The 27,621-nt window shown below is 39.3% G+C and overlaps 1 protein-coding gene across 2 annotated transcripts in view; it reads right to left on the bottom strand.

Moving 5' to 3' along the window:
* Nucleotides 1–27,621, bottom strand: part of SPAG16 (sperm associated antigen 16) — a 1,020,255-nt gene that overhangs the window by 978,111 nt on the left and 14,523 nt on the right. The window contains exons 1-2 of one of the 2 annotated variants that reach the window (XM_070618198.1): nt 20,860–21,087; nt 11,242–11,304 (exon numbers count right to left, since the gene is read on the bottom strand). The gene's annotated coding sequence lies outside the window, so the exon portion shown is untranslated. Of the gene's footprint in view, nt 1–11,241; nt 11,305–20,859; nt 21,088–27,621 lie in introns of those variants that run through there. The other variant, XM_070618199.1, reaches the window with a different exon arrangement.

The following is a 27,621-nucleotide window of genomic DNA, read 5'->3' as shown; positions in this document are numbered from 1 at the left end:
TGATCTGCAAAGAAGTTTAGAAAACAGATGACAAGTAAATCTGTGACAGAGGCATGTGGCTAGACCTATCACACTGGGCACAAAGCATGAGGATTTGTGTCTGACGTCAGTGCCCAAGAGCAAACCCATCATGAAGACCAGTATGACTTATCCTGTGATATCAACTGGGCTCTCTCCTTATCCATATTAGCACTAGGAACGCTGGACCTACAGTAGCAGTGGTGGAGACCATGCACAAACCCGGCAGTATGGCCTCCCTGTCATCAAGATTGGCCAAACTACTGCCACTGCCGAATGACCAACCTGCCAGCAGCAAAGATCAACACATGACATTGCATCATACCTTAAGGAGATAAGCAAGCAAGTTTTGGCAGGTTGATTACATTGGATCCCTTCCCACTGTGAGGGCCACGTGCTGGCTACGGGTGAGGGAAATCTTGAACGGGTGGTGAAGAAGGGAAATGATAGGCAGCAATTACAACCTCAGGACCAGCGGGGGCAGTGGAGATTGGAAGGTGTCTTATTTTGCTTGCTTGTTTTTCACTCATTTTATATAAAGTCTTTGCAGAGACTATGGCTGTCCTTCACCTTGAAGGAGTCTCTGGGAAGAAGTGAGGGCAACTTATTTTCACAAGAACTGGAGGCCTCGTAGCATAGTAGGGGAGATGTATACAGTGGAGGACACGAACAGATCTCAGCCTTGCGAGGGATGGACTTTGTTGGATAGCTCCCACGCGCCACCTCAGATCCTCTCAGCCTCATATTCCAGACAGTTCAAGGGCATGGATCAGCTTCAGACAAGTGCAACCTGATGGCACCTAACCTCAGGCCCAGGTAGAACGACCCTCAAGCTGGACTCGGGACTCTGGGAGGGTAGGGAATAGGGAGAAACCTTTCATGGGTAACCTGGAAATGTGGTAGCGTTAACTTCCCGTGAGGTAAACTTCTGCCCAGTGAGAGATGGGGGCAGGTGCATGAGTGCTGCCCCCTCCCCTCAGATGGAAAGCCTGAAGCACGTTTCCCTTGGCTTCCCAGATGATCTGGTGATATCAGTACCCTCTTGCCCATAATGGTGACTGAATCAATAATGCATCTTTGTGGCCCTCCCTCCTTCCTTACTTTGCTCCCTTGTCCTTGCTACTATTTCCTGGGAGGAAAATCTGATAAAGGACTCACCCACAAAGCTTTGTTTCAGGGTCAGCTTTTGGAGGACACAGGCAAAAACATGAAATTTCTTCACGTATTTAGATTTCCATGGGATAACTTCCTGTATCTGGAATTGCTGAGTCAAAGCACATTTTTAAGATTTAAACGCATGTTGCCAAAATTGCTCTCCAGAAAGGTGTTGCAGATCACTGTCATGTGTTCACTCTCATGAGGAATATATGAAGGTGGCCATTTCCCCACATACTCATTGACAATTGGGGTTATGTTTTACATTCTGTAATTCAGTATGTAAAAATGGCATGTCCTTGTTTTTTTTTTTTTTTTTTTTTGAGAAAGTTTAGCCCTGAGCTAACTACTGCCAATCCTCCTCTTTTTGCTGAGGAAGACTGGCCCCGAGCTAATATCCATGCCCTTCTTCCTCTACTTTATAGGTGGGACGCCTACCACAGCATGGCGTGCCAAGCGGTGCCATGTCTGCACCCGGGATTCGAACTGGTGGACCCCGGCCACCGAGAAGCGGAACGTGCAAACTTAACCGCTGTGCCATTGGGCTGGCCCCAGCATGTCCTTGTTCTAATTTTTGTTTTTCAATATAAGAATAAATTTGGACTTCATTCAATAAGAACATGCTTATTGCCTACTTGTTTATATTTGGAGAAGTTTATACCTTTTGTCAGTGTTATGTCCATTTTTTATGTAATTTCGAGAGATCTTTTTTCATTAAAGTTATGAATAAATCCATTATCTTCCTTAGATGGCCAAAGTATTTTTCCAGTTTGTTGTTTGCCTTTTAATTTTGCTTATGATCCTTTTGGACCTATAAACATTTATTGATGTTTTGGGGTCTGTTCCATTGATCTAACTCTTTCTGTATCAGAATCACATTGTTTTATTGTGACAGTTTTATAGTGTTTTAATATAGTGCAAGCTTCCTATTTTCTTTATTCATCTTTGAAAACTTTCTTGGCTGTTCTTATACAGTCATTCTTTCTAAAATCACCTTGGTATGTTGAATTAACAAATGACTCTGGACACCTGACCTAGGTGTTCAATGTCTTTTTCATTCTGACTTATTTATGTTGCGAATTATAGCAATACATTCCCAAATTAAACAACTATTTAATGTCTTGAATAACCTTAACATGGTCTCTTTCCTTCTATTCCTGCTACTGCTACCTTAGTTTGGACCTTTATCATTTTTGTATCTGGGTTATTACAAGAGCCTCCCCAGAGACTCACTATCCTGCCATCTTGCCCCTTCTCCAAAGCAGAAGGTTCTCTTTAGAGAATCAAACCTGATGAATTTTCCTGGTTCTCCACACCCTTCAGCACGAAGTCCATTTAACACAGTGTACAGAGCCCTTCATAATCTAGCCTTTGGCGATGTCTCCTATCCCATCCCTAACCACTTTCTCTCCCCTCTCCTATCCCAACCCAAAGTGAGCCTCTGAGTTTCTTCAGTTATTCCCAGAATGGTCAATATACCCTACGTGTGCCTCTGCCCAGGCTGTTGCTTTTGCAAAAAATGTCTCATCCTTTCAGCGCTCATCTTTGCCTGTCTAATGTCTATTTAAGATACTTGACTCAGCCCTCATCTTCTCTAAGGTGACTTTCTTGATTCAGATGGAATTTGTTTTCTCTCCTATGTATTCCCAGCCATTCTCATAATCTTTACAATACTCACACTCCATGGTCACTGTTGCTAAATCTTGTAGTCAAGAATGAGGCCCATTTTCTTTTTTTTTCTTTTTCCTTCTTTTTGTTGAGAAAGATTGGCCCTGAGCTAACATCCATTGCCAATCTTCCTCTCCTTTTTGCTTGAGAAAGATTGTCCCTGAGCTAACATCTATGCCAGTCTTTCCCTATTTTGTATGTGGGTTGTTGCCACAGCATGGCTTGATGAGCAGCATATAGGATCACACCTGGGATCTGAACCTGCCCACCGTGGCTGGCCAAACAGGAGCACACAAACTTAACCACTACACTGCTGGACTGACCCCAATGCCCATTTTCTTTTGTATGCCCAGAGTCTAGCAGAGTGCCTGGCATATAAAAGTCAGTTGATATATGATGGTTGATATAATGCATAACATCAGTTTCCACAACTGCATGATGAGGATGACATTTCAGCTGAGCAACATCAGATAACAGCAAAGGCAGATAGCTGTGTGAGTCGGATCTGAGCACTGTTAATTGGTTACAAGGACAAGGTGAGAATCAAAACTACAAAGTAATACTCCCAATATATTCCCAATACATCCTTCCAGAGCGAGAGGGTTATTACTTCCTAGATTAAAGAAGAAAATTTAACCATTTACATATTAAATTTTATTTAAAACATTAATTCTCAGGAATAATTTTGAATTTGTAAACATTTCATTTGGGATTTTTTCATTGGTACTTAAAAATGTGCTTATGATACATAATCAGTTATTTCCACCTAACCTTTATATTTTGTAACATTCTCAAGTCTAGAAACGCTCCTTTGTTAAAAGGTTATATTTTACCATTTTTTTTTAACAAAGCAGTTTTATCAGTTACCTCAATCGAAGAAATCATTTTTTTCTTTACAATCTGAAAACTGTGGATATCTATATTCATTTGGAAATGCTTTTAAAAGGCAAGTATACATTTTAAATAACAACTTGTATATATTAAATGGGTATTGTAAAAGTCGGAAAGACTGATCTTAAATGTCTAAAGTTACTGACATTCTTACCACATTAAAAAAAAAGAGTATGCCGTGGAAAAGTTTTTAAGCTACCTGTTAAAAAGCAGTCTGTGAATGGATTGAGAAACTGTGATCTCCTAAAGCTTAAAAGAATAAAGACAAGTTTTTATGTTAACAAATGTGCCAAACTGACTTATAGAGGCTATCCAATTTTGCTCAAAGCTTTTAAATATTTTTCTTTAGCAATATATGTACATATGTTTGTTTTAATGTAAATTTTATTTTGTAATTCTTTAACAGTTATTTTAATGTAACTTGGTAGTGATAACTTTATTGGGGCCAAGACTTGTATAAACACTAACATATAACTTAAGGAACAGGAGGGGTGATCTCAATCCTCTGCCCATTTACTGTGAAATGACTAAACATCGATCTAAAACATTCAGAAAATTTCATAAGAGCTCACTTCCAATTCTCTTTGATTACTATCTGCTAAAAATACACACTTCTCATGTGAAATTTTACTTTGGGATTGCTTAAATTACTCTTATATTTTTGATTTTTGAAAAATGTCTAAATATCTTAAGCCATCGGCATTGCTTTGATTTCTTTCAAACCTCTGTGCTAATGTTAGATGTATATAGAATGTATTTGAAGGAACTGTTTTTCTTTTTCTAAAAAGTAATACATATATAATGGAACCTTCAGTACAATGCCTGACTCAAAATGTCATGAATTAAAATAATTCACTCCTCAGGAAAAAGGGAAGCCCTTCTGTTGGGTCTGTGTTGGGAGAAAAGACGGGCAGTAGTTGTAGTCCAGAAGCTTCTGAATACCAAATTTCCCTTGTGCTTGCCGATTCTCATCCTTCTTTTCCTGGTTATTCGTTCTCATTTCTGGGTCCCAGGGGGTGCATTTCACCTTCCAAGTGTCTATAACCCTTTATATACTTTATTCCTCTGACTCTGGCCCTCTCTTTCCCAGCCCTTTCTTGCTGCCTCCTCACAGGCAAAACACTGCATCCAACACCAACGACATGAAAGTAAACCTGAAGATGTGGCTTCACATCTGCACCTACCTTTTTTTACAGGAAAACAAAAATGGTGGAGTAGTGGAGAGTAGGGTGGGTAATCAAAACCTAAAAATCATTCCTTTCCTGTTATTTCCTCTTCAATACTAAATGCAAGCATCGTACATGTTGGTCCTTACATGGACTTGTGATAAATAAAATATATTTTTTCCTCATTTGGCACTGAGCTTGCTGAAAGGAGTTCAGTATGCTTTTTCACTCCCATTTGAAATGCCAGTGTGGAATTTTTAGCATCATGGGCATGTCGAGGGGTCAACAAAACAGACTGAGTGTGGAGTCTGTAAAAAGTGAACTTTGCATACTTTTAAATATACTTTTAACTTGTTAGGAAACAAAAAAAGATAAAAAAATAAAATTGACAAAAGTCACATTATATAAGGTGTAATACAGATTGGCAACAAAGAAGTTCCTATGCCATTTATAATAAGGATACATTTGTTCCTTTAAAATCCAATATGCCCTTTAAAAGAAAACTGAGCAACTTGAAAGCTTGCTTAGTGAACAGTACTTCATAGCAAGTAAACAATAATTCGTGTAGTAAGAAAGAGAGAAATTACTTAAACTTTCCTTTTTTTTTTTTAAAAGATTGGCACCTGAGCTAACAACTATTACCAACCTTATTTTTTTTTTTCTGCTTTTTCTCCCCAAATCCCCCCAGTACATAGTTGTATATTTTAGCTGTTGGTCCTTCCAGCTGTGGGATGTGGGACACCACTCCAGCGTGGCCCAAGGAGCGGTGCCATGTCCGCACCCAGGATCCTAACCAGCGAAACCCTGGGCTGCCAAAGCAGAGCGCGCTAACTTAACCATTCGGCCATGGGGCTGGCCCCATTAAACTTTCTTTAATCTTAATAGTTAGTGTCATAGTTTTGAAAATCTGATGCATACTTTTCCGCATTAGAGACAGACATCCACTTTAAGAGATGCCCTTTGGGGACAAACTCTTGCTTGTGGCAGAGCGCCTCTCCTCCACCATCCGATTGCGTTTCTCAAACTCTTTCTCATCAGTGTCAAGGGGCCCTTGTCAGTTACCACATTCCATCTAGAGACAGCATAAAGCTTTCACAGGAAAGCTCTAAGTCCATGTTCCCCAAATATTTAAACCCATAGACCTTATAAGGCCTTTTCCCTCTATTTTCTGAGCTTCCTCAAGCAAGAGTCTATCTACTTTCATTTTCTGTCGTTTCAAAAATATGCTTTCTGTATATTTTAAAATGTTCTTTCTGTATATAGAATATGTTTTTTATTTCTACAAATGGTTGATTTTTTTAAAAAGTGAAAATAACTTTCTTTTCTGATTAGCAAAATATTGTATGCTCAATGTAAACAACTCAGACTATATATAACCACTTTTCAGCATATGCACTTCTATTTATATTTTTTACAAAAATGGGAACCTACTATAAACTGCTTTTTTTCACTTGACATTACATCTTAGACATTCTATGTCCATATCCAGAGAACTGGTCTACTATATATTTCTTAATGACTGAAGAGTATTCTATTGTATAACTTGTATCTTAATTGGTTCATCCAATACTCTAATTACTGACATCAAATTCGTTTTCTATTTTTATTACCTGAAACAATCTTACATTCTTGTACATCCATTTTAGCTCACCCATTGGATTATTTCTTTAGGATAAAGTCTAAGAAATGGAGAGGCATACAGAGTTTTTTAATATGTTACAAATCACCAAATTGCCCTGCACAGTATTTCTATCAGGTTACTCTCCCACCAACACTGCGGGAGAGTATTTGTACAGTACCTGTGTCCCAATATTCTTATCAATGCTGAGATTTACCAATTTTTTAAAAAATCAAGTCAACAAAAAATGAGATTTTTATTATTTTATTTGAATTCCTTTTATTTCTAGTGAAATTAGTGACTATGTTCTGCCTTTGAGGTTATCCTTCGAAACTATTGCCTTACATGGCCTTTCTCTGTGCACACACACCCAGGTGGCTCTTCCTCCTCCTATAAGGACACCAGATGCACTGGATTAGAGCCTCACCCTTATGACCTCATTTAACCTTAAATACCTCTTTAAAGATCCTATCTCCAACTATAGTCACACTAGGAATTAGAACTTCAACATATGAATTTTGAGGACACAGTGAAAAGGGGGCCATCTGCAAGCCAAGGAGAGAACCTCCAAAGAAACCAACCTTGCCGGCACTTTGATATTGGACTTCCAGCCTCCGGAACTGGGAGAAAGGAATTTCTGGAGTTTAAGCCACACAGTCTGTGGTATTTTGCTATGGCAGCCTGAGCTGACCAATACACTTACCCAACTCAGGATTATAACATTATTAATCTAAACTTTCTTCTTATACGTTATGATTTTATTTTTTCAATTTAAATCTCTAATTTTAAATCTCAAAATAAAGGTAGGGTTTATTTTGCTGTAAATGGGAGGTAGGGTTCCAACTTAATGTTTTCACAAATTCTAAGCCATTTGTTCCAAAATGCTTTTTGGAAAATTCATTCAGTACACTGATTTGAAATGTCGCCTATAGCGCTTGCTGAATTCCCACGTGCGTCTGCTTCTGGACTCGTTCATCTCGTCTGCTGAGCTGTCTGTTTATCCCTGTGCTGTATCACACAGCATCGCACTGTGTCAATTGTCTCGCCTTGACAATATGGCGTAATATGTCTTTGGTAAATTCCTACTCATTACTCTTCCTTTTCAGAATATTTCTAAATATCCCTACACATTTAGTCTTCCAAATAAATAAGGATTATGTTGTCATGCCAAAAAAAGACAAAAAAGAGCTGATGTCTGTGTTATATTTACGTATAAATTTGTAGAAAATTCATACCTTTACAATACCTGCCCTCCTGACAAGGACATGTAATGTCTCTCCATTCATTCCAATACCCTTTCAGGCCCTGTATTTGGTTGGTTGGTTGGTTGGTTGGTGTTTTCTCTTCAAACAGATTATATATATTTCTTGTTAAGTTTATTCTTGCCTTCCTTTGTACTGGGCCAGGCTGGACTTTGCATGGGAAGATAAGATGCCCTGCTGTGTTGGTTTGAGTCTGAAACTTACCCCTCTGTCTCAGGCCTGGCTTATTTCTAAAACCACCACTCTGGAAGAACTTGGATAGGCTTGCAATCAGTTTTGTTTTTGAGAATTCTGTTGTTTAAAATACAGAAACAGAAATTTTGAATCAAGAGGCTCCTCGCCCTGCCTCGCTGCATCCACCTTGTCACTAGTCTCAATAGCAGCAAACGTGACCTGCGAACGCTGCCTGCAAAGCTTCGGTTGCTTAGCAACAAATGGGACAAGCTCCTCCTCTCCCCATTCTTCCAGAAATAAAGGCTTAAGCCTCAGGGCCCTGAAGGGAAACATCAGTTAGAACTCGCAGTAAAGGGCCTTTCTTCCTTAATCTGCCTTCGCTTACTTCCAGAAGCCCATGCTGCATTCCAAACTTTGGTCACAGGATGGATTTGTAAAGAGAAGTCTCATCACACGTGGGAGGGAGCTGCCCTGCAAAGTCCCTGAGAGAGGCCGGGGTGCCAGGAAGTCCAAGCTCACCCCATTCTCCAGGCTAACAACGTTCCCTGTCAGGATGCCAGTCCTAACCAAAGAAGCACAGCTGAATGGAGGACTCTGCTGCTGTCACCTGGTGCTCTCAGAGCAGGAAGCAGGGGCAGAAACTACTTCCTGCAACGGGGATTTACTATAACACTGGTCTGTTCCCCACCGGGTAGCCCAGGGCAAGCTTCCTTCCACACATCCCTTTTCCTTCTGAGAACTTCATTTAAGGCTACAAGGAGTTACCAGTTCACTCCACAACACTCTTCCACTCAGCTCATTTAATTCCCCAAATTTAAGAAACGAATCCGATCCTCTCTAAGGCCTTTTTCAGCCAGGACACAAAGCACAGGCCACTAGCCAGACCCTGGCTTGGTTGTCCTTGGTTAGATGTCCCTCCCTGATTCAATCAGCTGTAACCAGGGAAGGCCGGAGTCAGGGGTGAAGAGGATGGCCTTACCCGGGATTGGGATAGTATTACAAGAGTGAATGTGATGGGGTAACGGCAATTAGCTTTTCTGCCATTCTGTGCCTTTTCTTTTAATTTTTGAGTCACTTTGTTTCTGTTGTCTGTCTTTGATATACCAGAGAGATGGTTTTTGACCTAATTTTAGTGTTCCTCTTTTAAATAAATGAGTAGTTTAAGCCTGTTTTCATATGGATTTAATAATAGCAGTATTTAATTTAATGATTTAAACTAAACATATTAGATTATTTAATTTAATAAAAGCAATCAGCATTTCTAGAACACTTAGTATGAGCTTGGTGCTGTCATAATCCCTTTTATTAAATGATACTTTATTACTTACTCCTCATATATAGGGTGTTTATTATCCTCATGTGATAGATGAGGAAACTGAGGCACAAACAGGCTAAGAAACTCACTCAACAGAACACACCTAGTAATCAGTGAGCCAGGATTGGGACCCAGGGTAACTGATGCAGAGCAAGATTTTTCCTGTCATCTTAGTTTCAGTTTTTCATGCTTTATGCTGTTTCCTCTGTTTTTAAGTTTTTGTCTTGCAGTCAATATTTTCTTCTCCACCTCCTCTGATGCCCTTATGCTTGTCCATCTCCATTTCAGACCTACGCCTTCATAGGGAGGGAGATCCCCTCCTTCCTCTGAAGGAGCTCAGGCAACCATCAAAAAGCCAGAGCAGAGAAGCAAAGTAAGGAGGGGCTGGGTGCTCACTTTACATTCCAGGGATGCCAGCAGGGCCTCGGAATGTTGTTGGACTGTGGTGGGAAAGAGGCTCCAAGGCCCCATCCTTTCTCAGAGTCGGCCTGCAGCCTGGAGCTCTGTCCCTCTGATATTACCAGGGCCTGCCAGAATTTCCTCTACCTCCCATAGGCTGTTATACTCTCTAAAGAGATGGCGTCTTCCCTTAATTTGCTTCTACACTCTACTCTATTGGGAAGAAAATCTTTGACATTTGTGGTCTGTGTTTGTAAACACAGTAATTTCCAAGGTAAGCATCCTCCCCCCACCCCATGCCACCTTACCCATGTGTTTCATTTACTTTGATCAAAGAGGTACTTTTTTGGTTGGGAGGTAGAACACATGCCCTTATGTCATTATCATTCTGGAATTGTTAGCTTCCTTTGATTCATTCTATTTTAGGTAACCTTTAATTCACTTCCATCCACACGAGGAATATTTCCAGCTACCCAATATCACTGTTAAAACTATGCCTCAATATTTTAGGAATGAACAATAAGCAAGAATTTATTGTTTCTGTATACAGATGCCATTTAACTGGGGTGCCTAGAATTGAACATTTAAGAAAAATAACAATAATGATGATAATAAATGGTAATGTTAATATTTTATATAATAAAATCATTAAGTGTATGTATATATTATAAATTAATACTTACCTACCAGGAATCTGAATGTCATTATAAATGCTACATATTTATCAAAAAGTCCCATTGAGACCAGGAAAAACATTAAAAGAACATTAACTTGCTATACGGCACAAAGTTCACCAGCTTCTCGCTTGTAGTTTGTTTTTTTGGGATGTAGCAAAGAATTAGATTCTGGATGTCTGACAAAATTTCACCGACTCCAATAAAAGTCAATGGAGCTTTTGTATGAGTCAGATCATGTTCCTTAAGTTATTTAAACACCAAGTATGAATTTGGACTAACAGAAAGAAGAGAAATTGATTAAGGTCAAGCAGTTTATAATTAATGTGTAGGCCAATAAGCATTGCAGAAATTTTAATTCCAAAAGTTATTCTAAAGTAGGACACAAGAACTTAAATATTAACTGGGAGAGCCCTCACTGAATCTTACATTTTATTGAAAAAGGTCAACAGGATGGTGTAATGATGTCTTCTTTTAAAGATCTTACAAAGTACTAGCCAAAATGCTCATACTCCATGTGGAATTATTGGCCACAAAAATACATTCCTGGAGTTCTACGAAAAAAAGTAGAAATATATATGTTCCATTAGTGCTTCACAAACTAGAGTGAGAGAAAACTTCTTAAGTCTTTCTGCTACAGAAATGCAGCAGTAGAAAGTCTAAATATAGTATTAGTAAACCTTGCAAAACACAGAATCCTTTCTCGCCACTGAAGTCCTTAAAAGAGGATGCAACATGCTCAGAATTATTTCTGGTTTTGAAAACATCAATTATGAAAACCATTAGGATTATGTTTTTACTAGCAACGGCTTGCCACAGATCTGGGAATTTGGTATAATTTTCAAAAATGAGGTAACTAATGCAGTTTTATGCTATAACTTACCTCAAAATAGTATCATACCTCTCAAGGAGCATCCTAGGTCTTGGAGATACTGAGAGCCGCACAGGAAATTATATGTATGATCTGCAAGAAAAAGAAAAATATCACAAGACATGTAAACCATGAAGGGAAAGTTGAGTGGAGCAGAAAGGGAACAGAGAGAACAGAAAGAGGGATAAAAATTTTAAAAGAGAGAAAAGTTTGACTCTAGTTGGCTATAAAATAATGATCTTGGTTTTAATGTGAAATATTTTCCATTGTCTTTTAGTTATACTGCATACATCTTCCAGACAAGAAAAAAATCACTTCAAAAATTATAGCATCTGGCTGAAAGCCCATCTCCTGCCCTGGGCGAGGAGCCATTGATTCAGACCATGTTTAGCATCCCGTGGTAACGCTGTGATCCTTACATTCACCTACTGACAAATCTGTGTATTCAGAATATAAGTTTTCTACGCTGAATCATTTCCATGATAAATTACTGTTGTGGCTCTTTTTATTACATCTGAAATTATTGCTTTACTTAAAAAAATTAAGGTAAAATAAGTCTTCTTTACCGTATTTTGAAAAAGATTTTTAAAAATCTCTTCCAATCTGTTGATCTCAACTTTGAGGACTGATCAAAGCTAAGGTATTGATATTTCTTATGTGCCAATATTGCCCTCCCCAAGATGATACCCAAAACATTTATATTATTATTCAAGGCAACCGGGTAATTTCGCTTGAAAACACTGCTCCTGAGCTACCCACAGCCCAGCAGCTACATACAGTATGCCAACTTCTCAGTTCAATAAGAGGAAATGAAAGAATTTCCAGGTAAGGAGAAATAATCTTTACATGCATTGAAAAACATATTTAGAAAGTAGAGTATTTTTAGCTTGTTCTTTCACTGCCATAACTGACATTGATCTGAATCTAAGGAAGCTGGGACTAATGACACACAATTTCACCAGCGATGTGGCATTTGAGACAAATAGCATGTAATACAGCATGCAGTAACTAAACAAAATAAAAATGACCCAGAAAGAAGGACTACTCCTGTTTAACAAACTCCAATGTCAAAACTGTTGGACAGCTAATATAGACAAGTGAATAGGGCCTCTGTAAGTACATATGCATAGCAAAGTGGGTAATGGGGACTGAGGCAAACTAGAAACAGCAAGTCCTGTCTAAAGGTTAGACTAATCCGCTGATATATACATATACATACATACATTTCTTTTCATGCAGAGCCATTTATTCACACACTCCTGATCAATACTCATTCCCCAGTATCCTCATTCAATCCTATAGCTTAAAACCATTGTATGCAAATGCCAGCCAATGTTATCTCTCAATGTAAACTACTCACCTGAACTCTGTAGTGTCATATCCTGCTGCCTAGTTAACATCTCCACTTGGACATGTACCAGGCATCTCAAACAAAACAAATCCTTGATCCTTGATTCTCCTCTCTGAAATCTAAATAGAATCTTCCCTCATTCCTTCCCATCTCAGCGAATGGCTCTACCACTTGTAGTTGCTCAAGTCAAAACCTTCAAGTGGTCCTTGACACATCTCTTTTTTCCAGTCCTTCAATCCAATCCATCAGCAAGTCCTGTGGGCTTTGTTTTCGAAATATGCTCAGAGTCATTCCACTCCTCACCACATCCACCATTACTAGTCTAATTTCATCTGTGTCCTGGACAACTGCAGATAGCCTCTTAAATGTCTCCCTGCTTCCACTCTTGTTTCCTCACAGGCTCTTCTCCATGCAGCAGCTGGAGATTCTTTTAGATACTAAGATAAATAAAATTTAATGCGCTCCAGAGACATTTAGCCCCAAGATGATCTGAGTTAGGAAGAGAGGCTATTCAATACTCCTCTACCTTGGAGATTTGCCTTCTTTTTGCCATCTCTCTGAAAGCCACTAAATATGCACATTCACCTAATCACAGCCGCTGCTCTGGAACTCTCTATCACTATCTGACATGCTATACTTGTTCTCTTGTTAATCGTTTGACTTGTGCCTCTAGAATGAAAGCTCCAGGAGGGCAGGCTTTGCGTTCATCACTGTGGTATCCACACAGGCAAAAACTGTGCCAGGCACACAGTGGTTGATCAATAATGGATGGATGGATGGAGGAAGGATGAACGAAGAGTTAAGATCTAAATCTGGGCATGTAATCAAGAAATTTATTCTTTCACCACTAAACAGCTTGACTCCTGGATGGTACCAGATCCTGAAGGGCCTTAGGAGTCAAAACAAAGAGTTTCAGTTTTATTCTGACAACAAGAAGTTATTGAAGGGTTTTAAATGGAAGAGTGACACAATTAGATTCACACTTAAGAAACATTACTTTGACAGCATCCCTGGAGAATATTTTGGATGGAGGGAAACCACTTAGAAGATTTGCAATAATCCACGCAAGGGATGCTGGTAGCCTGGAATAGGGTTGTGGCCGTAGAGATGGAGAGAAAAGGACCAAATAGAAAGGGTTTTTTGAGGTGGATTTATCAGGAACTGGTGACTGATTGGCTGTGGGAGGTAAGCAGAGTGAGGAGTTAAGGAAAATTTACACATTTATGGGTGTCATTCTCTGCCGTAGATTGGTGGGGAATAATCAGTTCAGGGTGGTCATGCTGAGTTTAGACATCTGTAGGAGATCCACATGGAGTTATCAAAAAGAAATAGAGAAGTTTAGCCTAGATTTTGGGGCCATTTACCATATAGATTATAATTGAACTATTGAAGAAGAGCTCATCCAAGCAGACCATGAAGGTTAGCAATTGAAGAGAATCTAGGAAAAAAACATGAAGAAAACCATGTAAAAGACAGGCAGAGGAAGAAAAGCTTGCAAAGGAGACTAATAACGAGTGGTCAGCAGGTAAAAGCATAACCTAGTGTTGTTTGCCAGAAAGAACTAAAGCCGCTTACTGAAGTGCCTGATATATTCTCGAGGAGTAGTATGTACCAGGAGACTCTGAATCAAATTACACCATCATTCAAAAGAGCTAATGTGTAAAACCATCAGAACACAGTAGACGGACAAGCTGGAAAGACATAATGGGTTGATCAATACGATGTCATGCTTGGTATTAAATATGGTATATGATAAATAAGCAATAACGGATAGCAAGGTGCTGGGAAATGTCAAGCAGAGAAATGATGACAGAGGAAATAAAAGAAAGGGAAATGAACTATCAGACAAAGGCTAACAGCCTATATACCTATTCTACCTCGATCTTCCCACTACACCCTCCATTTACTTGTAAAATTCTGCAATACTTTGAAATCCCTGGAGATTGCTCCTTATCAACACATGTAGAGGGAAGAAGTTAGCTGGCAAACTTTTACATGGGTTTCTCTATAAATCTATTGTGTACAGAATTGTGTTGTTAATTCTTATGATAAAGAAGTAGTAATTTTAATAGCAAGATCAGCTAATTTTCAACGATTGTTTCAAGTGTTATTGCATGATCTCTGAGATCGCTCTTTTAACAATTATAAATGTCTTTTTTTCAGTATAATCTTACATAAGACACTCAGGATAAAAGTTAAGATTACTTTAAAAAATATGTCTTATTCAGAGAAAGACGAACTCTGTATGACTCCACTCATAGGTGGAAGTTAACATATAGACAAGGAGAACTGATCGGTGGTTACCAGGGGAAGGGGGGCGGGTGGGGGGAGGGCACAAAGGGTGAAGTGGTGTTCCCACAACATGACTAACAATAACGTACAACTGAAATTTCACAAAGTTGTAAACTATCATAATCTTAATAAAATAAAAAAAAAGTATGTCTCATTTAGTAGCAGCTCACATTTATTGAGCAATTAATATGTACTTGGGAATCTTTTAAGTGATATACATGTCTCAACTAACTTAACCTTCCCAACAACTCTATTGAATAGATTTTATTATTGTTATCATGGCCATTTTACAAATGAAGAAGCCGAGGCACAGAGAGTTTGTTTGCTTATTCAGTGGCAGAGCCAGGAACTCTTGCCATGTGAGTCCAGCGCCCACGCTCATTTTCCTTTCAGTTGTTTGCCTCCAATACTTCATGTTGACCATTCACTTTTCAACACTTGGTTATTGGTTGAGAGCTAAAATCCTATACAACACCTCACAAAACGACACAGAATGTTATCTCCGTTATTTTATATCGACATTTTTATGTTGACAGCAGAAGCGAATTCTACTGTGTTGCTTTTTGAACTGAACAATCATACAGAAACTGAATGCAATAATGAAGCACTTACATAGAGATTTTAACATGAAACAAATATAAAATTGTGATCAATATTTAATCTCTTACAAATAATGGACTTATTTCTATTTCCTGGTGAGAAAACCTCGAGAGATCTCCTCAACTGACAGAACCGATGACTTGGAAGGGAACACAGCTAGGCAAGTATTCTTCAGAGTAGTTCCTGAATGCCTAGTGTCTGCGCCGAAATCATTTAAAGGATTCGCAGCACACCTTCTGAGTTCATTTTCCTATATTTCCCTTTTGCTGCCATAAATTTCAAATTTCCTTTAATTTCTCACCCCTTGAACAATGTATTCATTGGCTTTATGTATTTATTCTGACTATAATTTTACTCTTAGAGGATGTTGATAATCCAGGTAATTTTTTATTTTTAATATCTTATATTAAAAAGACATTTAAATATATTTTCCTACTTAAAATACAAATAAAATACAATGTGTATTCATGTTTTAATATTTTTCCTAAATGGACTTTAACATCATGTACATCTGATAAACATGGGTAAAATGTTGTGTATAAAAGGAGCAATAAGAGTTTGGGGTGATTAAGCCAGATAACAAAGTCACTAGTTTGATGTTAATATTACTTAATAGATCTCTGTAATTAAAATAAATGATATTTAGTGTGGACTAAATAAATAATGAGTGATTGTATTCTCAATTCTATTCTGGACAGAGAAATAAATACGTGTAGAGATGCTAAAGAAATGTCTATACCTTCACAAAAATACATAGTCAGATGTGCCTGTTAAGGAGTGTTGCTCAGGGAAATTTACATCAGAAGCACCCGACCATTTGCAAATGAACCTTGCCCTGCCTAAGCTAGTAGTAAAACTAGCATGTGTTGGAGTGCTTGATTCATAAGGCTGGTTGATTTACTCATTTTTTAACATTATTATTATTAACTTATTTTTAGTTCAAAAAGCGAGTACAGGAAGGATAGGAGGGATGTGTGGTGTCGGAACTGTTCAGTATCTTGACTGTGGTGGTGAATACAGGAATAACACAGGTGAGAAAATTGTAAAGAACTCCACAGATGTGTGCACAAGTACACACACCCACAAATGAGGACAAGTAACACTTGACAATGAGGGTAATGCAGAAATAATGCTAGGGAACAACTCCATGCATCCATACACACCCTCCTTTCCATAGAAAAGCTTTCTTGGAAGAGGTGGCGTTTGAAACGATGATTGAAGAACAAGAAATAAATATACAACAATTCATTCTTTTCTTGATGATTTCAGGGGGCACTTCAAAATCTTTTAGTAAGTTAAGGTCATCATTATATTCAATTTACTGGAGTAAAGAAACAATAAAATGTCAATTATTCATGTTCCCCAGATAGTCCTTCAGTTTCCAACAGAGAAAGCTGTTATTAGAGGTAGAGTTGTTTTGACTCCTACATCTTACCAAGAACCTCCTCGTCCTCTCCCCACTTCCCCAAGTAAGCTCCCAAAGTCAATGTTTCCAAGACTGAAACCTGATCAGTTCTATGGGTCAGAGTGGGTGCTCAACACACCGTGAGACATCCTGTTCTAGCTACTGAAACTGACCCTGTGTAGCCATGTTCGTGGAGAGGCTCTCCTCTCCTGATGTCCTGTGCCTGGAAATGTCTGATGTTCTTCTCAGGCCTCTCAGCTAACTTCTTCCCCTCATTCGTGTTACTCATACTGGCTGTCTGAGGTCCAAAACTGTCCCCTGCCACCACCACTTCCCAACTCTCAGGTTTGATTCTATCCTTATAAGTTTCCATTTCCCACAGTGAGTCTACGTCTGATAAGATTTCTGCTTCACTTATTTAAACTCCTCTTGCATGATTCCATACTTATAATTGTCACTGAAAAGTGTTAAATAAAGTGGAGTCATCATTTTCTTTTTTTTTTTTTCTTTTTTTGAGGAAGATTAGCCCTGAGCTAACTACTGCCAATCCTCCTCTTTTTGCTGAGGAAGACTGGCCCTGAGCTAACATCCATGCCCATGCTCCTCTACTTTGTATGTGGGATGCCTACCACAGCATAGCATGCCAAGAGGTGCCATGTCCACACCCAGGATCCGAACTGGTGAACCCTGGGCTGCCAAGAAGCGGAAAGTGCGAACTTAACGACTGCGTGACCGGGCCAGCCCTGGAGTCATCATTTTCTGACCTCATTTCATTATCCACTCCCCTTAAGCTAAACTGGATTTTTCCAGAAGATACCACAGCATGTGTTTAGTCTCTAGTGAAGATTACACCTTTGCCTGCCCTTCTCATAACCACTCAATGGGAAAAAGAAATCGGCTGATACATGGGTTTCCAGATCCCTAACTTGCCATTATTATTCCATTTTTCTTCCTTTGATGTTGAAAACATCCAGATATGCCACTGTTTAATGTTTTTGCATTTCTTTCTTTCCTTCTGCCTCCACCTCCCAAAAAACATTGACTCTTCCTTGTTATTTTCAGAATTTCCGAATCTGGTTCATATTTTTATTTTGGTATTTAAAACTGGGTGCCATCCTCAATAATTTCAAACTCTTTGTTGAATGCTCACATTATATAAAGAATTTTAAATTCTTTGATTTCTTCAGATCCACTAAGCTATATGTCTTCTCTATAATTGCTCTCTACCCACATGACCAACTCTTTGCAGATGACGTTATCACAGGGTTCAAACTCATCAAGATTTCAGTCTTCATCCTCTTCCTCTTTGACCATAAATTTACCTACCACATGTCCCTCTCTCACTGTACCTACTCTTCCCTTCCATCCAGAGCTTAATCATCTGATGTCTTCCACTTCACCCGGTCCAGCTGACCCTTCTTGCTACGACCTTCTAAGTCCCAGGTCCCTTCCCCTGCCCCACAAGAGTAAAGCTTTGACTGACCCTTCAAGGTTTTCCTCGTATATTTTTTAATTTTCATTTTCTCTTTCACTGTTCCCCAATACAAATTACACATTCTAGTTAAACTGGTTTAGTTACTACCCCATGGACACATTAGTGATTGTTTTTACCTTTCTTTGTTCGCCTTCTTTCTAGTAGGAAGAAATAGGTGTAGAAGCAGATTATTCCTACCTCTGTATTTACCCAAATCCTTCTCACTCTCTAAGGAATCGCTCAACTTCTATCTCCATAAGACTTTCCCTGCCTACTCAAGCACCCATCTCTCCCTCTCTCTTCTCAACTTCCATGGCACATGTCTGTCTGTACAACTCACTCAGAACTTAGCATACAAATTTTATAATTATTTAATTTGTTATGTTGTATGTATGGTCTCTTATTCTCAAGAATATAAGATCCCTGAGGGCAGGGTCTGTGTCTTATGCTTCTTTGTATTCTCTGCAAAGGGCCAATTACATAAGAAGGGTGAGTACAGAACTGTTGATGAAGTAAATGAAACAAAACTTGGTTTTAAGGCAGCAAACCCCAATTCAGGTCTCTTATCGTGTGGCTATATTACATTTTGTTTAAACTACATTGTTTAGTGACAGAACAATGGAACAATGTAAAGAGAAAGCCCCCAAGTTAATTTTATTAAGCTCTCTGTGAATGTAACAAAGTGATCAAGCTTGCAGGCTCTCAAATTAACAAAATCAGGGTTTGAATCCAAATTTATTAGATGTTTGAGGATCTGAAGTTTCTTAATTTTTCTCTAAGAGTCAGTTCCTCATCTTTAAAATGGAGATTGCAATACTACCAACCATATAGTGTTGTTGTAAAGATTAAAGTACTTAGCAATCTGAAGTGCTTAGTCAGTGCTCAAGAAATACTAAGTTTTATAATTATCAGATGTCCATAATATAAAGAAGATCTATTGCTCTAAGTGTTTTCTATGTGGCTAGGTGGCTACCTAGAAACTGAAAAATGCTCTCCACTTGTGCACACTGATCCCAAAGCATGCCAATTATTATTACATGAAATATCAACATACATGTTTTGCAACATGTAGCTTGCAAAGACCTAAAGTCTCATGATGTAAAGCAATGAGAATTGTCCAAAGAAGCATCTTGTTTACACCAAGTTCCATCCCCCACTCCAAGTAGCTGCCAAAGCCATGCTAGGTACTGAGAACCCTCTGTGGAGGTGATGGCTCACTGTTATCCTCACATGTGATCAGCACCATTGGCCTCTACTGATAAGCCTTTCTATGTCAATCTTCCCTCAGGCAGTGGTCATTCTCAACCCCACGGTACACCCCATCATTCAGAGGCTCCAGATTTCAGTAAGAAATGGTTTTGCATGTTCTATGCAAGGGCTATGGATTTTTGTTTGCTTCTTGGACCACGTCTGTACTTTCTCTTCAGAATCCACAGGTTTAAAAATAGGATGTAAAACTATGAATTTCCTCCTCCTAGGGCTTCTCTCTTATGCCGACAATTCAGTGGCTTCTTCTTAATCTTTATACAGAGTAGAAATCACCAAGTTTCTTCAGTCAGTCAATCTACAAATATCTTTTGAGTGCCAACTATGTGTCAGGCACAGTTTCTACACAGAGAATTAGGCCCTCTGCCCCTAAGGAGTTTATATTCTAAAGGTTTGAGGTTCTAGTGGCAAAGGGTGGTCACTGCCCTCGTTTTGAGTTCAGTCATTCTCCTCTTTGGGCTATTATAGGGCAGCAAGCGTCTAAACTTACCCAGACTAGTGACCTTCCTAGCCTTTCTAAGATTGGTCTACTCCTCAAGATGTGTCTCCTTCTTGTCCTGGGGCTGACAAGCAACCCCAGTAGACTCCAGGTTCATTCTCATTAAGCAATAAATAGAAATTGTCAGTCTCTTGGGCATATTGATGACAAGCTGTTTCTTAAATGAAGCTGAATGCTCTTCAGCTCCTAAAATATTTGCCCAGGGGGCAGTTTTCAACTCTCCTGAATCTACTTACAGAGGCCAGAGGTCATAGCTCTGAATTCTTATTCTAATGAAGCAGGGTGTTTTTATTACCTGAAATCCCTGGAATATGGCAGTGGTGTCTCCTTACGCAAATCTTAGAATTATTGTTCAGATCGTTTGAAGTGACATTAAATGCTCATGATTTCAAAAAATAAAAACCAAACCAATCCGACCAAATAAAAAAAAAAATTTAATGGGTTTGGGACTGAGTGTTAATCATACAGTCCACTATATACTATCTTTGCAATTATTTTTCCATAAATCTAAAACTATTCTAAAATTAAAAGTTTATTTAAAAAACAATTTCTGTCAAAAAAAAAGAGAAGAAAGTGTAGATGTTTTCTCCCATTTTAGTCTTTCTGATACTTCAGATCCTCTTCTTACTCTGAAGCCATTGGGTAGGAACCTAAAATGCTATTTTTCGTACAAACTGTATTACAAGACGTTTCATCTTTTTAAAACTTCTTGCTTGATTTACTGAGAGTTAAGCAGATAAAAAAATAAAAGTCGTTCTAACCTTCACATCAGATAAAGAAAAGACTTAAGTGCATTGAGGTGACGTGTTGTCCTTCATATATAATCATAAGGCTGACATACTGTCAACGGCACTCAGCTTAGCAGTGATGAGCAGCTGTGACAGGTTGATGCTGAGCCATCCACAAGGAACCAGAGAACATGCTCAGCAGAAGATGGGCCTGAAGCTTGGCGGGTAGTCGGACTGGGGCTAACCCTGATTCTGGCACATCTGCATGAGAGTGAAAACAGTGTTAGAGGCAAACTAAGCACAAGGTACGAAATTCCTCCTGCTTTTGGCCAGGAAGTTTACCAGGAGCTGGGCTAGGACTAAACGTGCCAAGAGAGGTCCAACAGTGTACTCTTCAGCCCAGTAGTTTCAAAAGAGGTGTATGTGTATTCAAGGGGTCTGCAGAAATATCTCTTGGGGTGAGAGGAAGAAAACATTAAAATGTATACTTATATGTATTTTTATCTAAAAAGAATACATTAAAAGTTCCTGGTATTTAATGTATGGGTTGGCCCTGGGTCCCTCACTGGATCTGTGTAAGTCATCTTCGGTAGAGGGGAATGTTGTTTTCACACACCTTGCTTCTATCAGAAGGAACCTTCCTAGGCAAACTTAATCGATCCACCCCTCTGACTCAATGCTTTCAATCTTAACTGAGCAGTCTTCTCTCTTGGGGATGTCTGCCCCAGTCCTAATGTCTGGAGCTAATGGGGTCGTGTTAGCAGGCCTGTTTGACTCTCACATTAAGCTACATTCTCCAACCTAGAATTTTCGTAATAAAAATAATTTGTCTTCATATGCCACATGTCATATTTCTCAATTTGTTGAGAGAAGAATCCCCCTTAGAGACTCCAATGGACTAATCACAAATGATAACAGGAGGGGTTCTGAGGGAAGTGATGGAGTTCCACATCTAGAGGTCTTGACTCTCACCCGTCAGTTCACTTTCAGTCTCTTACAGTTCACAGGTGTATGAGTAAGTGATTTCATGGATGTGCCAGATATCCTTCATTGGCTCCTCCAGATCTGTTCTTCACCCCTTCTCACTCTCTTCTGTGCCTGGAAGACCGACCTCAATGAGCTACACCCAAGGGCTCCTTGACTGTCAGCTTCTGGTTGATGACATTTTCCATGATAATTAGTGTCTATACTACCTAATAAACACTTGCAAAAATATAAATAATCAATCCCTTCACGGGAGAGGTAATGTTTTAACAAGGAGTGAAATAGTAATTACTTTTTAAAAAAATCTCATGCCATGGAAGGCACATTTTGAAAAGGCATTTTTGGAATGATTACTATAATTTCTTTTTGTAGCTGAAACAGTGTAAGTAAATCTGCCATCTTTAAAAATACCTCTCATATCCTGATACCTCAAAAATGTAAAACCAGAATTTTCTAATTTGCTTAAAAATATTTCAGTGGGTTTGAAGTGTGTTTGTCAAAATCAAAATAGTCAATCTTCTGATTGCTTTGGTTGCTTTGTAAGAGCTACTAACTGACATCAGAGGAGATGGAAATTAAAATTCACAAGTAAAATTTTAAGAAAATCTCTGTAAATTTTTGAATAGGATTGAAAACTGAGTATCATGATTTTTTTTAGTGCAGGCAAATATACATTTCTTCCATTTAGTTCTACCTCTGATTATGAGGGCTCCTTTTCAGATGTGACAGCCATAAACTGAACTTCTAAAATGACCGTTTAATTGCTTCAGCAAAATTTTTAAACCAAGATTTCCAAAAATACGTTTTGGTGCTACAAAATAAAATAATTTAAGATGGAAGGAGCCTAATTCTCTTAATCACTGAATGGTATGTCACTCATCATAAACTCACAGTAATGAGTTATGTGAACAAAAATAAGGTCTAGTACACTAGAGCACTGAGATTTAGTGTTTAGTTATAGCAGCTATCCTACCTTGTTAAGTACAGAAACTGGTACTTTGACATGTGCTGCCATTATAACAAAACCCAAAAATAAGTGGCATTGGTTTAGTGACTGGCCAGCAGAAGGTAGGAATATAATACAGCAGGCTGGAGGTCTGGAGAGTTCTGCTATGCCTCAGCAGGTTTTCAGTAACGCTGGCATGGGAGAACTCGGAAGGCAGAGCACAAATCGACTGAGCCTGTAGCTCCAGGGCAGGCAGTTGAAGCTGCCAGTGCGACAGTGAGTTGGCCACTGCTTAAGCAAGAAAGATATGCACTGGGGCGAGTTTGCGTTGACTTTCAAGCAGAGAATGGCAAGAGCAGAAAGTTCAGCGATAAGGGCTTTCCATGGTTGAAAAGTTGAGAGCTTTGGGACCTGAAATAAAAAATGGTCCCGAACGACAAAGTAACATTGATATTTCTCAAACAACCCTGCCCTTCAGTAGACATCAGATTCAGAGAGGTGCTTTCCCACCATGGCATATTGTTTTGGATTGCCTCAAGGTACCTGCATTAAGGTGAAGGAAAAACCTGAGGACCAGGAAACACAGAATAAGGTAAGTTTCATAACTATGTCTCGTAAAAAACCCTGACACACGGAACTAACTGGAAGCAGATAGATCAGAAACTTACTAAATTTTTTTTTGAAGAAATTGTAGTGCCGAAGAAGCCAAGAGCCAGTGTTAAAAAAGGCCTTAAAACCACCCTTGGGGAGGAAGAGAGGTTTGAAAGCTGCACGGTTCACAAGGAGAGGATATTGCTGTGGAGGACGATGGTTAAGGAAGAAACTCTCAGAGAGAGCAGCCAAGGCCACAGAAAGAAGAATCAGAAACAGAACAAGAAACTACCCCCCATCTTGAGTGGTCACCCTTCACAGTGCCTACCCAGAAGGAGTTAACAATTACTATGGGTCATTGACTGCTATGCATATCCTATTCTTCCCTTTTCTGACTAGAAGCTTTTATTGCAGTCATACTGCAGAGAGAACCTAGATCACTGGACCCAGGGAAGATGACATAATTTGAGGACCCAGGGAAGGTGACATCATTTGAGGGGCCCAGTGCAAAATGAGAATTTGGAGGCACTGGTTCAATAAGCGGAAAAAGGTGCCCATAAAGCTACTAGAATATAAAGCCTTATGCTTTCTTCTACGGTATGTTTTGACTTATCACGGTATTTTATATTGCTACTTAATGTCATTCCCAATAAAGAAATATTTAATTTTATGATTCATCTTTATATCGTGCAACTCAAATGAGGAATTTCTCTTAATTTAACTCAAATGTGGAATTACTGAAATTACACGATTTTTATTTTGTGGTTCAAACACGCATATGCATTTTGTTCTTACCAGGACAGTGGAAATGCTGCCCACAACTAATTCAACTGGTTTTATTCTACATTTGGATGTGTGCACATTCTTTCAACGCCCTTTACCTTTGGCTTATGCTGACGAAAGAAGAAAGGAAAGAAGGAACTATGGTTGCTCGATTTTTCCCTTTCCCTCTATGATATCATTTTAGTGTAAGTGATTGGCTAATACAGGGAAAGATAGTACAAGAAAAAAGGATATAATACAGTTCCTTGGACTTTATGTTTCTCAGAACATCATTGCTTTCCTTCTGTTTCTGAAGCAAGTTTTTGGTTCAAATGGAAAGCGGTCTCTCAGGCTGTCTGAGCTGGGCTGGCTCAGTCGTGGATATAATATGCTTACTGTGTACTCACACAGTCTTGCATCATAGGTCCCCAGCATCAGCTCCCCAGCATCATAGGTCCACCGGAATTTTGTGCTCATAGGACAACACAAACACTGTGAATGAGGGAGCAAGTAACGGAGGACACTCATATTGCACATATCTGCTTGGTCATGCACATGCTCACTTATTTCATCAGACGTCCTTACAAAACACAAGTTCAAAGATAAAACTATTAGTAATTTCATGGCAGTGATAACAGAGCACTAAACTAATTGCAGGGGCCCATCTGGTTGTGGGAACCTGTGCAACTGCCCAGGTCACATGCCTATGAGGCCAGACGCCTATGAGGCCAGACCTGACTGGACCTGAGAGCTACAACAGACATGAGCCAGAGATCCTGGATTTTAAGTTGGATTTAGTGGCTGGATGGGGCCTAGACAGGATAATCTCACTTGGGGAGAGGATGAGTAAATCCTTTGTGTGGGAAAAAGAGTGAAATGCACTTTTTTGTGAATAAAAAGAGAGACTATTGTACTCACCAAAACCTATTTCTTTTTTCCTTCTGGGCCCACAGTTAAGGCTATGCTCCCAGCCTCCCTTGTAGCTGGGTGTGCCACGTGACTGAGTTCTGCCCAGTGGAATGTGGGCAGAAGGGAAGCACAACAGGTCCGTGCCTGGACCACAGAAATATTCCCCAGGATCCTCTGCTCTCTTCCTTCCCTTGTCTGTCAGGGAGAGGTCAAAGATTAGGCCCAATCCCCCAAAGGGACGACTGAGCAAGTTTGGAAAGGTCCTGAATCTCACCAAATGCTTTGAACAACAGACAAATTTCTAATGTGCTAAGCCACTGAGATATCTGGGGTTGTGTATTACAAACGTGGAAGAAACTTCCACCTTCACAATAAGCTATTTTTAACTCAGGGACTTATCATCATGGGGGCTTAAGTGGCAACAAGACAAATCAGGTTAAGGATGTCAGCTGACCTGGGAGACTGGACAGATACATGGGATAATTCAGGGATTCGAAGGAGATTCCGGTAGTGGGAATTACTGGGTGCAGGGAGGCCACTGGTTGATTACAAAGCCAGGAAATACAGCAAACCATGGATGTGCGTGTTAAATAGCTATAATTTTAAAGTTGGTGGGCCACAGATGGGTGGGGTCAAGAAGAGTTTTAAAAAATCAATGTTATATCTCTCTGAGCCTTCTGTGGTACCTAAGTAGCACCCCTCCACCCCAGTACTTTATTCCTTATCATGATGTTATGTTTATTTCCTTCATGATACATAACACACATTTTAATTGTACATTTATTTGCTGAATTCTTCATTGTCTGTTTCATCCAGTATAATGTATTTCTTAAGGTGAATTTTGCCCGTTTTTTAACCCCTGTGTCTAATAGAGAGCTTGGTGCTGAATGAATGAATAAATGAATAAATATACGAATATATGCAAAAACTCCACTGACTCATTGGGACATTTAACACCTTAGACCCTCTTCAATTGTTTTTAGCCTTGTGTCCTGGTTCCACAGTGAATGGCTACCCTAGTCTGAGCTCAGGCTTGCTTGCCTGGGTCCTCGATTCATGCAGTTGGACCTCTACGACATTGCTCACCCCACTGCTGAGACTTCTATTTGCCTGCCATTTTGACCTTTGCCCAACATCTGCCCGGCCTCTGCCTAGACAGATGCCTAGGCCTTCTTCCCTTGATTTGGATGCTTTGTCCTTAGGACTTATGCCGATCTTCTCATTCCTGATCCGTCATCAGAATCATGATTTTGTGTATTTGATACTACTATAACTGACACTTGCTTCCTACCCAGGTCCAGGATCATGTATCTTACTGCTGCTGCTCTGAATCTAAGTGCACAAGACAGCAGCTGCCTCTGAGCCCTCTCTCTCCAAATTCCCTTAATATTCAACGTAGAACAGCTTATTCGGGCTCAGCTCACCAACTATCCTGAATTAACGTGGTTCATATCAAACATGCCCACTTTTTTGAATAAAATGGTACTGTTTAAGTAAAAGAGAAAAGGATTTAATTAAAAAATATTTTCATAGTGCTGAAAAATAAAGGTATTACTAATAATTACACAGAATCTCAAAGAAGGGAGGTCACAGATTGTGTGTGTGCTACGTTACATCACACATGAGCCCCGATACCAGGCTACGCGCACAGCAAGTACTCAATAAATATTTCTTTATGGATTGCTTGGTTATCATGACTAAAACTTCATGGTTTTGACAAATATTGATGTAGCAGACCACGCCATAGAGTCTGTTCCTAGTTCCAGCCCTTCTTAGCAGCCTTGGCTCGCCATCCAAATGATTATGTTCTGAGGTCTTTCATAGCCACATTTCATCACAGTAGTGACAGCAGAAGTGGCTGCGTGAATGTAGTGGCTGTTCATAAAATCATTTCAAGTAAAGGGCTTCAAGATCCTTCCAGCTGTTATTCAAATCTATATCATTATTTACTGTAGAGCATGAAACACCAAGGTCTCATATATTTCCTCCCTCATTGACCTAACACCAGCCAAACCATGTGACAGGGCATTGAGGTACAATAAAGTTGGTCACCAAGAATTTGTTTCCTCGAGCATTCTATTTTTTCTCTAAATCGTGAATAACTGGAATTGACAGTCTCATGGACTTTAAGAGAATTAAATGCAATAGGCTAAAGCTTTGGTGCTTTGAAATAAATGGACCACATGCAGTAGGTGCAGAAAACTGGGAAGTTATTACGTATCTGTTTTGAGATAAACACTTTGCTGCTGCTGACATCCTGTAACTTTTCATTGTATTTTCAAAAAAGTATAAGCCAAACTGGTTGCCATGGAAATGATTATGATGTCACAGAGGATGATGACTTCTCGTAATCTACAAGCGGCAAGAGCAGATGTGCTTGTAAGAAACAAAGATCTTGTTTTCATACAAATGTTCTCAAAATAAAGTACAAAGGAAGAAAAATACCCAGGGCACATAATGCAAAGAGAAAGAATTGCTTCTAAATAGAATGTTTTACAAAGTTTTGTATAAAGCCTCAGCTGCTCCTCAAAGCACAACCAGCTTGAACGTGGAGAGTAGACGTGAAATTACAGTACTCACGAAATTAGTATTCAGGTTGCACA

The sequence above is a fragment of the Equus przewalskii genome, chromosome 5 (genome assembly GCF_037783145.1).
Source record: "Equus przewalskii isolate Varuska chromosome 5, EquPr2, whole genome shotgun sequence".
Classification (NCBI taxonomy): domain Eukaryota; kingdom Metazoa; phylum Chordata; class Mammalia; order Perissodactyla; family Equidae; genus Equus; species Equus przewalskii.
Note: the sequence above shows the minus strand (reverse complement) of the source record. Positions and strands in the feature narration are given on the sequence as shown.